The sequence below is a fragment of the Phyllostomus discolor genome, chromosome 1, assembly GCF_004126475.2.
Source record: "Phyllostomus discolor isolate MPI-MPIP mPhyDis1 chromosome 1, mPhyDis1.pri.v3, whole genome shotgun sequence".
In the NCBI taxonomy this organism is placed as follows: domain Eukaryota; kingdom Metazoa; phylum Chordata; class Mammalia; order Chiroptera; family Phyllostomidae; genus Phyllostomus; species Phyllostomus discolor.
This window is the reverse complement of record NC_040903.2, coordinates 121,115,080-121,129,965: the sequence shown is the minus strand read 5'-3', so window position 1 is coordinate 121,129,965 and position 14,886 is coordinate 121,115,080.

Genomic DNA, 14,886 nt, shown 5'->3' with positions numbered 1-14,886 from the left:
GGCCAGGATGGAATGCGAGAGCATTATGCTAAGTGAAATAAGCCAGGCAATGAAAGACAAATATTATATGATCTCAACATTAACAGGAACCTAATCAACAAAACAAGCAAGCAAGTAAAATATAGCCAAAGGCACTGAAATTGGGAACAGGCTGGCAGTGATCAGAGGGGAGAGGGAAAGGGAAAATGGGGGAAAAGGGTGGTGGGTTTACTAGAACAATTATAAAGGACACATGGACAATAACAAGGGGGGGGAGGAATGGGGGAGAGAGGCAGGGAGGACTGGAGTGGTGGGGAAGGGTGGGGAGAAAGGCAGAAAACGGTACTTGACCAACAACAAAAATAGAATATTGAAATCATACCAAATATATGTTCTGACCACAAAGTGTGAAACTAAAAATCAATAACAGGAGAAAAATGAAAAAAATTATAAACATGTGTAAATTAAATAATACACTCTTGAATAACTAGTGGGCCAAAGAGTAAATCAAAAGGAATACTAAAGCATTTATTGATAGAAACAGAAATGGAAACTTCTGGCCAAAATGGAGGCATAAGCAGATATACTTTACCTCCTTCTACAACCAAAAGGAGGACAACAAATTTAAAACTTAAAAAAAAACCAAAAACAATTAGAACTGACAGAAAATCAAAGAGTATGAAGTCCAAAAACCAAGGAGTTAAAGAAGAAGCATTCATCTACATTGGTAGGAGGGTCACAGACAGGCAGCTGGGGCAGTCACAGATTCATGGGAAGGTGGTAGCTAGAGGACCTGGTAAGCAGGTCTGTCTGGCAGTACAAGTGCATGCAAATAAACTGGGAGGAACAACTGGGGAGCAAGACAGACCATGAAACCCAGGGTTCCAGCATGACAAGAGATAACCTCAAAACATCTGGTTATAGAAATTGTAGGTGATTGCATGTTGTGGGAGAAACTCTCAGCCTCACAGGAAAGTCACTGGAGATGTCCACAGGATCCTAGAACATAAACAAGCACACCCACCTTAGAACCAGCACCAAAAGAGCCCAGTTGCTTGTGAGGGAAGTAACTGAAAGCCAGTTGAGAACAGAACAAAATGTATTTTGGCCCCTCCCCTATATACAGTGCCACAAGGCAGAGAAGTGTGCTACCACACCCTGGAGAATACTTAAGTTCCCACCCCTTACAAAGTAATATGGGCCAAATGAAAGAAAAGATCAAAACTCCAGAAAAACAACTAAGTGATGAAAAGATAGCCAACCTATGAGATGCAGAGTTCAAAACACTGGCAATCACAATGCTTACAGAAATGGTTGAGTATGGTGACAAAATAAAGGAAAAAGTGAAGGCTATGCTATGTGAAATAAAGGAAAATGTACAGGGAACCAACAGTGAAAGGAAGAAAACCAGGCCTCAAATCAATGATTTGAAGCAGAAGGAAAAAAAATATACATTCAACCAGAACAGAACAAAGAAACAAGAATTAAAACAATGAGGCGAGGTGTAGGAACTGTCAGGGCAATCTTTAAACATTCCCAATACCCAAATCACAGGGGTGCCAGAAGGAGAAGAGGAAGAGCCAGAAATTGGAAACTTATTTGAGAAAATAATGAAGGAAAACTTCCCCAATCTGGCAAAGGAAATAGACTTCTAGGAAGTCCAGGAAGTTCAGAGTTCCAAAGAAGTTGGACCCAAGCGGGGGACACACCGAGGCACATCATAATTACATTAGCCAAGGTTAAAGTTAGAATCCTAAAAGCAACAAGAAGAAAGGAGATAGTTATCTACCAAGAGTTCTCATAAGACTACTAACTGATTTCTCAAAAGAAACCTTACAGACAAGAAAAGGCTGGAAAGAAGTATTTAAAGTCATAAAAGACAAGGACCTATATCCAAGATTACTCTATCCAGCAAACCTATCATTTAGAATGGAAGGGTAGATAAAGTACTTTTTCCTAGATAAGGTCAAGTTAAAAGAGTTCATCATCACCAAGCCCTTATTATATGAAATGTTAAAGCAACTTATCTAAGAAAAATAAGATGATCAAAAATATGAACAGTAAAATGACAACAAACTCACAACTATCAACAACTAAGCCTAAAAATGAAACAAAAACAGGCTAAGCAAACTAGAACAGGAACAGAATTACAGAAATGGAGAACACATGGAGGGTTACCAGTGGAGATGGGTGGAGGTAGAGTGGCAGAAAATGTACAAGGGATAAGAAGAATAAATGGTAGGTATAAAATCAGGGGAGCCGAGAATAGTATAGGAAATGTAGAAGCCAAAGACCTTATATGTATGACCTATGGACATGAACTAAGGGGAGGGGGAATGCTGGTGGGAGGAAAGTGCAGGGCACAGGGAAATAAAGAGGAGAAAAAATGGGGCAACTGTAATAGCATAATCAATAAAATATACTTAAAAAAACAGAAATGGAAATATAGCTTACCAAAACTTATGGAATGCACAGTTGTATCACCAAGAGGGAAGTTTATGGTAGTAAAAACTTATATTAAAAAGAAGAGGTTTCAAATAAACAACTTAATTTTACCCCTCAAATAACTAAAAACAGAACAACAAACTATGCTCAAATTTGGCAGGAGGAAGAAAGTAAAAAAGATCAAAACAAAATAAGAAATAAGGACCAGAAAAACAATAGAAAAATATCAGTGAATCTAAGAGGTGGTTCCTTTTAGGAATAAGCAAAATTGACAAACCTGAAGCCAAACTAAGAATAAAGGAAATAATTAAAAATCAGAAATTTAAAGAGATATTACAATTACATCACAGTTACACAAAAGATCATAAGAGACTATTATGAACAAATATACAATAAGAAATTAGATAACCTACAAGAAATGGATAAATCCCTAAAAGGATACAAATACCAATATCTGAACAGACCATGTATGAGTAAGGAGATTTAATTAGTAATGTGAAAACCCCACAACCAAAAGAACACCTTCCAACAAAGAAAAACCCAGGACCACTTCATTTCAATGGTGAATTCTACCAAATATTTTTTAAAAATTAACACCAATCCTTCAAAAACTCTTCTAAAAATGTGAGAATGAGAAAACACTCCTAATGTCACTTGCAAAGCCAGAATTTCCCTGATATCAAAGCCATGTAAAGCATATGACAATAAAAATTAAACTGCAGTCCAATATCCTTGATGAGTATAGATGAAAAAGTTCTCAATAAGATATCAGCAAACTGAATTCAATAATATATTGAAATAATCATATACCAGATCAAATAAGATTTAACCCTAGAAATCAAGGATTATTTAACATACTCACATGCAAATATGATATATACATTAATAGAATAGAATATAAAATATTATAATCTCAACAAATTCAGAAAATACATTTAACAAGATTAAACATCCCTTCATGTTAAAAACACTCAACAACTTGGATATAGAAGCAGAACCTCAACATAATTAAGATCATATGTCCCGAATCCACAACTAACATCATGCTCAATGGTGAAAGGTTATAAGCTTTTCCTCTAAGATTATGAAAAGACAAGGGTGTCTACTCTTACAAATTGTATTCAATGTAGTACTGGAGGTCCCAGTTAGAGTGATCAAACAAGACAAAAAAAAAAAAAAAGAGGCCATCCAAACTGGAAAGGTAGAGATAGAATTTTTATTATTTGCATATGTTATGATTTTATGTATACCAAATCCTAAAGACTCAAAAAATGTTGTAGCTAATCAACAACTGTGTAAAATTGCAGGATATAAAGTAATGTAAGAAATAAGTTGTTTTTCTATACACTAAAAACTATATATTTGAATAAAACTATCATGTACAATAGCATCAAGAACAACAAAATAATTAGTAATAAATTAAATCAAGGAAGCAACAGATTTGTACAACGAAAACTACAAGACTTTGATAAAATAAAGAAGAAACTAATGAATGGAAGTTTATCTCACATTCTCAAATTAGAAGAATTAATATTATTAAGATGTCTATATTATCCAAACCTATACATAGATTCAATGCAATCCTTTTTAAAATTTTAATGGAATTTCATATAAAAATAGAAAAAAATTCTAAATTTCAGGTAAAACCACAAGAGACCCTAAAAGCCAAAGCAATCTGAGAAAAAAAAAACAAACAAAGAACACATGACACATTGTAATTTTAAACTGTACTGTGAAACTATAATAAAACAGTATGGTGATGGCATCATCCCCTTTAATTTATGTCCATGGGTCATACATATAAGTTATTTGACTTCTCCATTTCCCATACTATTCTCAATCTCCTTCTGTCAATTTTGTACCTACCAATTATGTTGCTTATTCCCTGTACCTTTTCCCCATTCTCCCTCCTCCCCCTCCAAGCTGATGACTCTCCATGTGATCTCCATTTCTGTGATTCTGTTCCTGTTCCAGTTGTTTGCTTAGTTTGTTTTTGTTTTTAGATTCAGTTGTTGTTAGTTGTGAGTTTGTTGTCATTTTACAGTTCATAGTTTTTAACTTCTTTTTCTTAGATAAATCTGTTTAATATTTCACATAATAAGGCCATGATGAAATCCTTTAATTTGACCTTATCTAGTAAGATGCACTTTATCTGCCCTTCCATTCTAAATGATAGCTTTGTTGCATAGAGTAATCTCAGGTGTAGGTACTTGCCTTTCATGACTTTGAATACTTCTCTCCAGCCTCTTCTTGCCTGTAAGGTTTCTTTTGAGAAACCAGCTGATAGTCATATGGGAGCTCCTCTATAGGTTACTCTCATCTTTCCTCTTGCCGCTTTTATGATTCTTTACTTATCTTTAATCTTGGATAATTTAATTATGGTGTGTTCCTCCTTGGATCCAACTTCTTCGGAACTCTCTGAGCTTCCTGGACTTGTATATGTATTTCCTTTACTAGATTGGGGAAGTTTTCTTTCATCATTGTTTATTTTTTTAACTTTTTTAAAGATTTTATTTATTTTTATTTTTAGAGAGGGAAGGAAGGGAGAAAGAAAGAGAGAGAGAAACATCAATGTGCAGTTGCTGGGGGTCATGGCCTGCAACTCAAGCATATACCCTGACTGGGAATCGAACCTGTAACACTTTGGTTCACAGCCCATGCTCAATCCACTGAGCTACGCCAGCCAGGGCCATTATTGTTTGAAATAAGTTTTCAATTTCTTGTTCTTCCTCTTTTCCTTCTGGCACTTATATGATTTGGATTTTGGAATGTTTGAAGTTGTCCTGATGGTTCCTAAGCCTCTCCTCATGTTTTTGAATTCTTATTTCTTCATTCTGTTCTGGTCAAATGTTTATTTCTTCCTCTGGTCCAAACCACTGATTTGAGTCCCAGTTTCCTTCCATTCACTGTTGGTGCCCTGTACATTTTCATTTATTTCCATAGCAGAGCCTTCACTTCTTCCTCTATTTTGTGACCATACTGAGCCATGTCTGTGAGCATCCTGATTACTAGTGTTTTGAACTCTGCATCTGACTGATTGGCTAACTCCTCATTGCTTAGTTATTTTTCTGGAGTTTTGATCTGTTCTTTCATTTGGGCCATATTTCCTTGTCTTGGTGCACTTATGTCTTGGTGTACCCTGGCAAATACATAAGGTGGAACCTTATGTATTTGTCAGGGAAGGACCATCCATTTCTCTGCCTTGTGGCACTGTATGTACGGGAGGGTCAGAGAGGGAACAATGCCACTTGCTTGTTGCTGGTCTTGTTTTTAGTCACATCTCCCACTACCCACAAGTGAATTTTAATCTTCTTGTGCTTATTCCCAGGTGGGTGAGCTTCTGTATGTTCTAGGATCCTGTGGGCCCCTCCAGAGGACCCTTGTGTGCAACTGGCAGTTTCTACCACCACAGCAACCCCCACAGGTTTTTACAGCCAGAGGTTTTGAGGCTTTAATTTCCATCACTGGAATCCTGGATTGCATGGTCTGTGTTGCTCTCCAGTTGTTCCTCCTGGTTTATACATAAATGAATGTGGGACTGCTTGGTCCTCCAGCAACCACCTTTCCTGCCTGATCCACCAGCCACGACCTTACCATGAGTCCTCTCTACCTTGGCTGCCTATCTCCACCTCTCCTACCAATCTGGATGAATATTTCTTCTTTAATTCCTTGGCTGTTGAACTTCCATAAAGTTAAATTTTCTGGTAGTTTTGGTTGTGTTTTGTTGTAAAATTGTTTTTTATCTTCCTTTTGGTTGTGCAATGAAGCAAAATGTATCTACGTATGCTTCCATCTTAGCCAGAAATATTAACTTTAATAAATGATGCTGGAAAAATTGAATATCTCCCATTCAAAGAAATGAATTAGACTCCCTTTTTTTACACCATTCACAAAATTTAATTTGAAATGGATTAAAGACTTAAATTTAAAACCAGAAGTTATAAAACCATTGGAAAAGAACAGCAAGAAAAAAGCTTCTTGACATTGGTCTTGGAGAAGATTTTTTAGATTTTCTACTGAAGGCAGAGCTACAAAAGCAAAAATTAATAAGTGGAACTACATCAAACAAAGACTTCTGCACAGCAAAAGAAACAATCAACAAAATGAAAAGGCAACTTTAGAAGTGGGAGAAAAGATTTGCAATTCATTTATCTGTTAATGGGTAAAATCCAATGAATACAAGGAACTCATACAACTCAATAGCAAAAGACCAAACCATCCAACTTAAAATTGAGCAGATGACTTGAACTAGAAATTTGTCATAGAAGATACACAAATGACAACAGGTGCATGAAAAAATATCCACTATCACTAATCCTCATGGGAATGCATACTAAAACTACAGTGATCTATCACCTCACACTTATTAAACTGGTTATCTTTAAAAAGAAAAGTTATCAAGCATTAGCAAGAATGTGGAAAAAAGAGAACCATGTGCTCCATTGGTGGGGATATAAATTGTTCAGCTACTATGAAAAAGAGTATGGGGGTTCCTCAAAAATTTAAACATAGAAATATCATATGATTTCACCTATAAATTGAACCTAATCAACAAGACAATCGAGCCAAATATAACCAGAGATATTAAAATGAAGAACAAACTGACAGTAACTAGAGGGGAGAGGGGAGGACAATAATGGGGGAAAGAAGGGAAAAGGAAGTCAAGGAACATGTATAAAGGGCACATGGACAAAGCCAAAGTGGGGTAGGATTGAGGGTGAGAGGTGGGGGTGGGTAGGGTGGGGAGAGTGGTAGAGGGGAAATGGAGACGACTATACTTGAACAAAAATAAACAAAATAATAAAATTTCTAATAAAAAATTAAAACCATAATTGCTCTCAAAAATAAAAAAGAGAAAGAAAGAAAGAAATACCATGTGATCTGGCAATCCTACGTCTGGGATTAACTAAAGGAAATGAAATCAGGATCTCAAAAAGATATCTGTGCTCCTATGTTTACTACAGCATAATTCACAGCAGCTAAGGTGTGGAAATAAACTGAGTGTTCATCTGTGGATGAATGGATAAAGAAGATGAGGCATACATATACAATCAAATATTATTCAGACATAAAAAAAGAAAATCCTGACATTTGCAATGAAATGGATGAATCTTGAAGGCATTCTGCTAAGTGACATAAGTCAGAGAGAAAGCCAAGTACTGTATATTTCTTTTATATGTGTGGTCTTAATAAAAGACCCTAACTATAGAATCAGAGAGTGGTAGGAGGGTTGAGGAAAATGGGAGAATGTTGGTTAACAGGTACAAACCTCTGGTTATAAGATGATTACATTCTGGGGATCCAAAGAATAGCATGATGAGGTGACTATTGTTAACAATACTGTATTATATACTTGGAAATTGCTAAAAGAGTAGACCTTAAATTTCTTACCACAAACACATACATTGTACTTATGTGAGGTGACTCAGGTGTTAATTAACCCTATTTGGTAATTATTTTGTAATAGATACATATATTAAACTCACATTGTAGACTTTAAACATACATAGTATTATATGTCAGTTATATTTCAATATAACTAACATACAAATATAAATAAAATATAAAATATAAATTATGAGCTAAATCTTTGATATGTTTCCTTAAAAAACACACTCCTCTTTTTAAACTTAAATTATCAGGGTGAGACTTCAGAGAATGGACAAAATATCTATGGGACTAATTCAGGGTATTTAGACACTTAGGAACATAGATATCTTGAAGAATTTAGGAAACTTAATTTTTAACCTTGTTTCCAATTGCTGAATAACCTGGCTCAATAAAAGTAGTATTAGAAAAACTGCCTGTTTTGCTAGTTTATGTCATGTGCTTACCCGTGGACTTTGGATGGGAAGACAGCTCAAATACGGAGCTACCACATTCCCACAAATTCATATTAGAAAAGATGTATGATACAAGAAAGTTTTGGGGGGTCCTAAGATGGTGGCTTTGTTGGAGGGAGTGTAATCCTCTTCCTCTATGCAGGGGAGAGAAACTCGCGGATTGGCAGAGGAACACAGCAAGGGGCATAGGATATCGCAACATTTATGAAAACAGGACATCAAAAATTATAGCAGAGATTGAAAAACCAGATGGTAAGGAGACTGCTTCAGGATAATAGGGACTCAGGGATCATCAGGGGGGGGGGGCCAGGGAGGTTGCAGCCCCCAGGCCCAGTGCTCCCGGGTCTGCTTCAGGGCACCCGGAGAGTGGAGTCACTGCTCCCTCCATGGACAATGGGGATTGGGCAACACCACGGGAGGCCTTGTTGCTTGAAGGCACAGAGGGGGGACTTGGACTGGGAGACAGTCGTACAGGGGCTGCACTCAACCATGCATAGCCCTGGTTGGGGTGAGTGCCCCCAGCCTGCGCAACCAGGGGCGGCCTGAAAGTGCGCCCAAGCCCCCAGCGTGGTGGGAATGTGGTCCCACAGAAGACCCAGAACTCACAGCCTTGAACAAGGAAAGGGTACGGGTGTTCGCGGGTTTCTGAAGCCTACGGTGGTTAACTCGGAGGAGCACGCGCCCTTTTGGGATTTCTGACTCTCGAGCTGTGAGCCTGGAAGGGTTGTGCAGCTTGGTGGGGGTTCCCCGAGCCCGAAAAGGGGAAATTGGTGGAAGTGCATGCCCCTTCGAGATTCCCAGAGCTTGCACCGTGAATCCAGAAAAGACACAGGTGAGTCCCAAGAACAAAGAGCCGGCCATGGTGAAATTTGGGGGAAGGGCACATCTCCTTGTGATCCCAGAGCTTGCATGGTGAACCCAGAAAACATGCTGGAGGTCTGTGGGGCCTCAGAGCCCAGGAGACTGAGGCAGTGAGCTCTGGGGAGCATGCTTGAGAGCGCCCATACCCTCATCGAGGGACCTGCAGGGGGATGTTAGACCAGCTCTAGGGAGAGCATGCTGCTGTTCCTGGGGACAGTGCCCAAAGACTGACTGAGCTCTGACTGGGAAGAGTGAAAAGCATTCCAAATGCCCCTCAGCATGCTGAAGCTAGCTAGACCAGAAAAACTGGTTTGGCCAGTTAGAAACCAGCAAGAGGTATTTCTTTGTTGCTGGGTTTTTGTTTTGTTTTGTTTTGTTTTGTTTTGGCTGTTGTTATTTCATTGTTTGATTTTATTTAGTTTTTTAAGTGACTTTTTATTTTTAATTCTTATTTTTATATCTCTCAATTCCTTATGTTTCTCTTCCTTTCATCCTAGTATTATTCCTTCCACTCCAAATTTATCTCTCCTGCATTCTATCTTCTGCTTTTTTTCCCTTTTCTTTTTTTTCAGCCTGCAAGTTACTGTTAATTTGTATTATCTTTTCTCGCTTTTCTGACATTTTTTTAAATTTTAATAGTATTTTCGTATTCTTTTCCTTTCTGTATAATCTTCTTGCTTGGCTGGTTATACTGTCATTTGATAGGTTCCCCCGTTAACTCAGTCACAGGGTGTTGATGATTTACTGTCCTTCATTTGCATTAGTACATCTCTCAAGGTGCTATACTCCTTATTCTTGTTATCTAGATCTCATAGATTCTGCCACATGATTGTTGCTTTAATAAGACTATAAATAAGACCTAGTTCATACAATTGTAAATACTACTTAACACCCATCCCTGATGTCACCCCACTTTGCACTTTCCTGAACTATATTATTGTGGAGGTTGTCTCTATTCTTTTACACACTACTCCTATTTACTAATCTTTATTCCCACCCTACCTCAGAATCTGCCTCACAGTTTTCTAGATCCAACTAACAATCATTTTGTCTCCAATAAGAGTCTTACCTTCTTTCCATCCTTTCTAAAACATGGCTAGTGGGGTGGAAGATCATGGTTAACACTATACATAGCCAAAAGGATATCCCATCTCTTCTCCACTGGCTGCTAATGTAAATATCATAGAATACTGTCTTGTTGTCTTAAACCATTTGCCTTACTCCTCCAGCTGATAACAAAAAAGAGTACGGGGAAGCTGTGAACACCTGGATACATGAAGGAGACTGCTCCACTGAATCTCACAGGTATTCTACCACAGAAGTTCACACCATAATCAAAAGGAACCAGAACAGATCAATTTAAAAAACAGAGGCTAATAAGAAGTGGCTCATGAACAATGAGAAGACAAAGAAACAATCCCCAAATGAAGGGAAAGGGGGAAGCCTCAGAAAGAATGCTAAATGAAATAGAGGCAACTCAACTATCAGATATTGAGTTCAAAACAATGATTATCAGGAAGCTCAATGAACTCGCAATGAGCTACCAGAAACTATAAGGAAGCTACAACGATCTCATTGCAAACTATATCAACATGAAAAAGGAAATAGAAGCTATCAACAAGGGCCAAAAGGAAATGAAGGATACAATTTTGAACTGAAGAACACAGTAGAAGGAATGAAAAGCAGGATCAATGAAGCAGAAGACCGGATTAGCAAATTGGAGGACAAAGTAGAAAAAAACACCCAGAAAGAACAAGAAAAGGAAAAGAGGCTCACTGGAAAGAATGAAGAAGGATTAAGAGAAATGCAAGACAATATGAAACCAGAAGAAGAAGAAGAAGAGCAAGGGATAGAAAACTTATTTGAAAAAGTAATGATGGAAAACTTCCCTAATTTGTTGAGAGAAAAAGTCACACAAATCCAGGAAACACAGAGAGTCCCAATCAAGACGAACCCAAAGAGGCCCACCTCAAGACACATCATAATTAAAATGGCAAAATTTCAAGACAAAGAGAGAATATTAAAGACAGCAAGGGAAAAACAGGAAGTAAAACACAAGGGAGCCCCAATAAGGCTAACAGCTCTGACTTCTCAATGGACACATTCCAATCCAGAAAAGAATGACAAGAAATATTCCAAGTAATGAGAACCAGAGGTCCGCAACCAAGGCTACTTTACCCAGCAAGGCTCTCAATCAAGATAGAAGGCCTAATAAAAAGCTTCCTAGACAAAAGAAGACTAAAAGAATACACCTCCACCAAACCAGCTCTGCAAGAGATGCTAAAGGGATTGCTTTAAGGAAGAGAAGGAAGAGAGGGAGAGAGAGAGAGAGAGAGAGAGAGAGAGATACATAAATGGCAATGAATAAATACCTATCAATGATAACCTTAAACGTAAATAGATTAAATGCTCCAATCAAAAAACATAGAATAGCTGAATGGATAAGAAAACATGACCCACACATATGCTGCCTACCAGAGACCCACCTCAGGATAAAAGACCTGCACAGGCTGAAATTGAAGGGATGGAAACAAATTTTTCAAGCAAATGGACAGGAAAAAGAAGCCAGGTTAGCAATATTCATATCAGACAAAATAGACTTCCAAAAAAGGACCATAAAGAAAGACCCAGAAGGTCACATCATAATACTTAAAGGAAGAATCCACCAAGAAAACATAAGTATTGTAAATATATATGCACTCAACATAGGAGCACCCAAATACAGAAAGAAAATCTTAGAGGACTTCAAGAAAGATGTTGACAGCAACACTGATTATAGTGGGAGATTTTAACACCCCACTGTCAAAAATGGACAGATCTTCCAAACAAAATATCAACAAAGATATTATGGCATTGATCAATACCCTAGATGAAATGGACTTAACTGATATATACCGAGCCCTCCATACCAAAGAAGCTAAATGCCCATTCTTTTCAAATGCACATGGAACATTTTCAAAAATAGACCACATGATAGGACACAAAACAAGCCTCAACAATTTAGAGAAAATCAAAATTATACCAAGCATTCTCTCAGATCACAAGGGACTGAAGCTAGAAATGAACACCAAGGAAAAAAACCCAAAACACTCAAAATCATGGAGATTGAATAGCATGCTATTAATGAATGGGTCAAGAATGAAATTAGGGAAGAAATCAAAAGGTTTCTGGAAACAAATGAAAATGAGTTCACAACAACCCAAAACTTATGGGACACAGCTAAGGCAGTCCTGAGAGGGATGTTCATAGCGATACAGGCATACCTAAAAAAGATAAAAATATTTCAAACAAACAACCTAACCCTATGTCTACAAGAACTGGAGGAACAACAACAAAGACAGCCCAGAGCAAGCAGAAGGAAGGAAATAACAAAGATCAGAGCAGAATTAAATGACATAGAAACTAAAAGCACAATTCTAAGGATCAATGAATCCAGGAGCTGGTTCTTTGAAAAGATCAACAAAATCAACAAGCCTTTAAGCAGACTCATCAAGAAAAAAAGAGAGAAGACCCAAATAAACAAAATCAGAAATGAAAGAGGAGAGATTACAACAGATACCACAGAGATTCAAAGGATTGTAAGAAATTACTACAAAGAGCTGTATGCCAAGAAATTTGAAAACCTGGGTGAAATGGACAAATTTCTATAAAAATATAATCTTCCAGAACTCAATGAAAAAGAAGCAGAAAGCCTGAACAAACCAATAACAGGAAAGGAAATTGAAGCAGTAATCAAAAACTCCCAACACACAAAGCCCCTGGACCAGATGGTTTTACAGGAGAATTTTACAAAGCATTTAAGGAAGAGCTAACCCCTATCCTTCACTGACTATTCCAAAAAATCCAGAAAGGTGGAAGATTCCCAAACTCTTTTTATGAGGCCAGCATCATCCTAATTCCAAAACCAGATAAAGACACAACAAAGAAAGAAATGTTCAGGCCAATATCGTTGATGAACATTGATGCTAAAATCCACAACAAAATACTGGCGAACCACATCCAACAGTACATTAAAAAGATCATACACCATGACCAAGTGGGATTATTCCAAGGATGCAAGGATGGTACAACATTCACAAATCAGTAAATGTAATACATCACATAAAAAAAAGCAAAGACAAAACGACATGATCATATCAATAGATGCAGAAAAAGCATTTGATAAGGTACAGCACCCATTTATGTTAAAAACACTCGGCAAAGTGGGAATAGAGGGGGCATTCCTCAACATAATAAAGGCCACATATGAGAGACCTACAGCCAACATCATACTCAATGGGTAAAAATTAAAATCTTTTCCACCAAGATCAGAAACAAGACAAGGCTGTCCACTTTCACCACTTCTATTCAATATAGTACTGTAAGTTTTAGCCACAGTGATCAGACAAGAAAAAGAAATAAAAGGCACCCAAATTGGAAAGGAGGAAACAAAACTGTCATTGTTTGCAGATGACATGATAGTGTACATAGAAAATTCCTATATATTTGGCCATAATACTGCTTGACCTAATAAATGATTTGGCAAAACAGCAAGATACAAAGTCAATATCCAGAAATCAAAGGCATTTCTGTACACCAACAATGAAACCGCAGAAGCAGAAATCAAGAAAAAAATCCCACTTGAAATAGCAAAAACAAAAGTAAAATACCTAGGAATAAATCTAACCAAAGAGGTAAAGGACCTGTATTCAGAAAACTACATAACACTGAGGAAAGAAATCAAGGAATACACAAATAAATAGAAACATATACGGTGTTCATGGATTGGAAGAACTAATATCATCAAAATGTCCATACTACCCAAAGCAGTTTACACATTCAATGCAATACTCATTAAAATACCAATGGCTTATTTCACAAGCATAGAACAAACACCTCAAAAAATTATATGGAACCATAAATGACCCCTAATAGCTGCTGCAATTTTGAGAAAAAGAATAAAGTAGGAGTGATCACAATACCTGGCACTAAACTATCCTGCAAGGCCACTGTAATCAAAACAGCCCTGGTACTGGCACTAGAAACAGGCACATGAACCAATGGAACAGAACAGAGAGCCCAGAAATAAACCCAAGTCTCTATGGTCAACTAATATTTGACAAAGGAGGCAGCAACATAAAATGGAGTAAAAAAAGCCTCTTCAAGAAATAGTGTTGGGAGAACTGGACAGCCACAGTGCAAAAAAATGAAATTAGAGCACCAACTTACACCTTACACAAAAATAAATTCAAGGTGGATAAAAGACTTAAACATAAACCTTGACACCATTAAAGTCCTAGAGGAGAACGTAGATAGGAAAATCTCAGATATTTCATGCAGAACCTTTTTTACTGACAAGTCCCCTAGAGCAAGGGACATAAAGGAAAGAATAAACAAAAGAGACCCCATCAAAATAAAAAGCTTCTGCACAACTAAAGAAAACAGTATCAAAATAAAAAGAGAACCAACTGTATGGGAAAACATATTTGCCAATGATACCTCAGACAAGGGTTTGATCTCTAAAATATATAAATAACTTACACGACTGCACTCTAAGAAAACAAGAAACCCAATTAAAAAATGGGCAAAGGACTTGAACAGACACTTCTCCAAGGAGGACATACAGAGGATCCAAAGATACATGAAACAATGTTCAATATCACTAGTTATCAGAGAGATGCAAATTAAATTCTCAATGAGATACCACTTCACACCAGTCAGAATGGCCATCATAAACAAAGCAGGAAACAGCAGTTTTGGGAGAGGTTGTGGAGAAAAG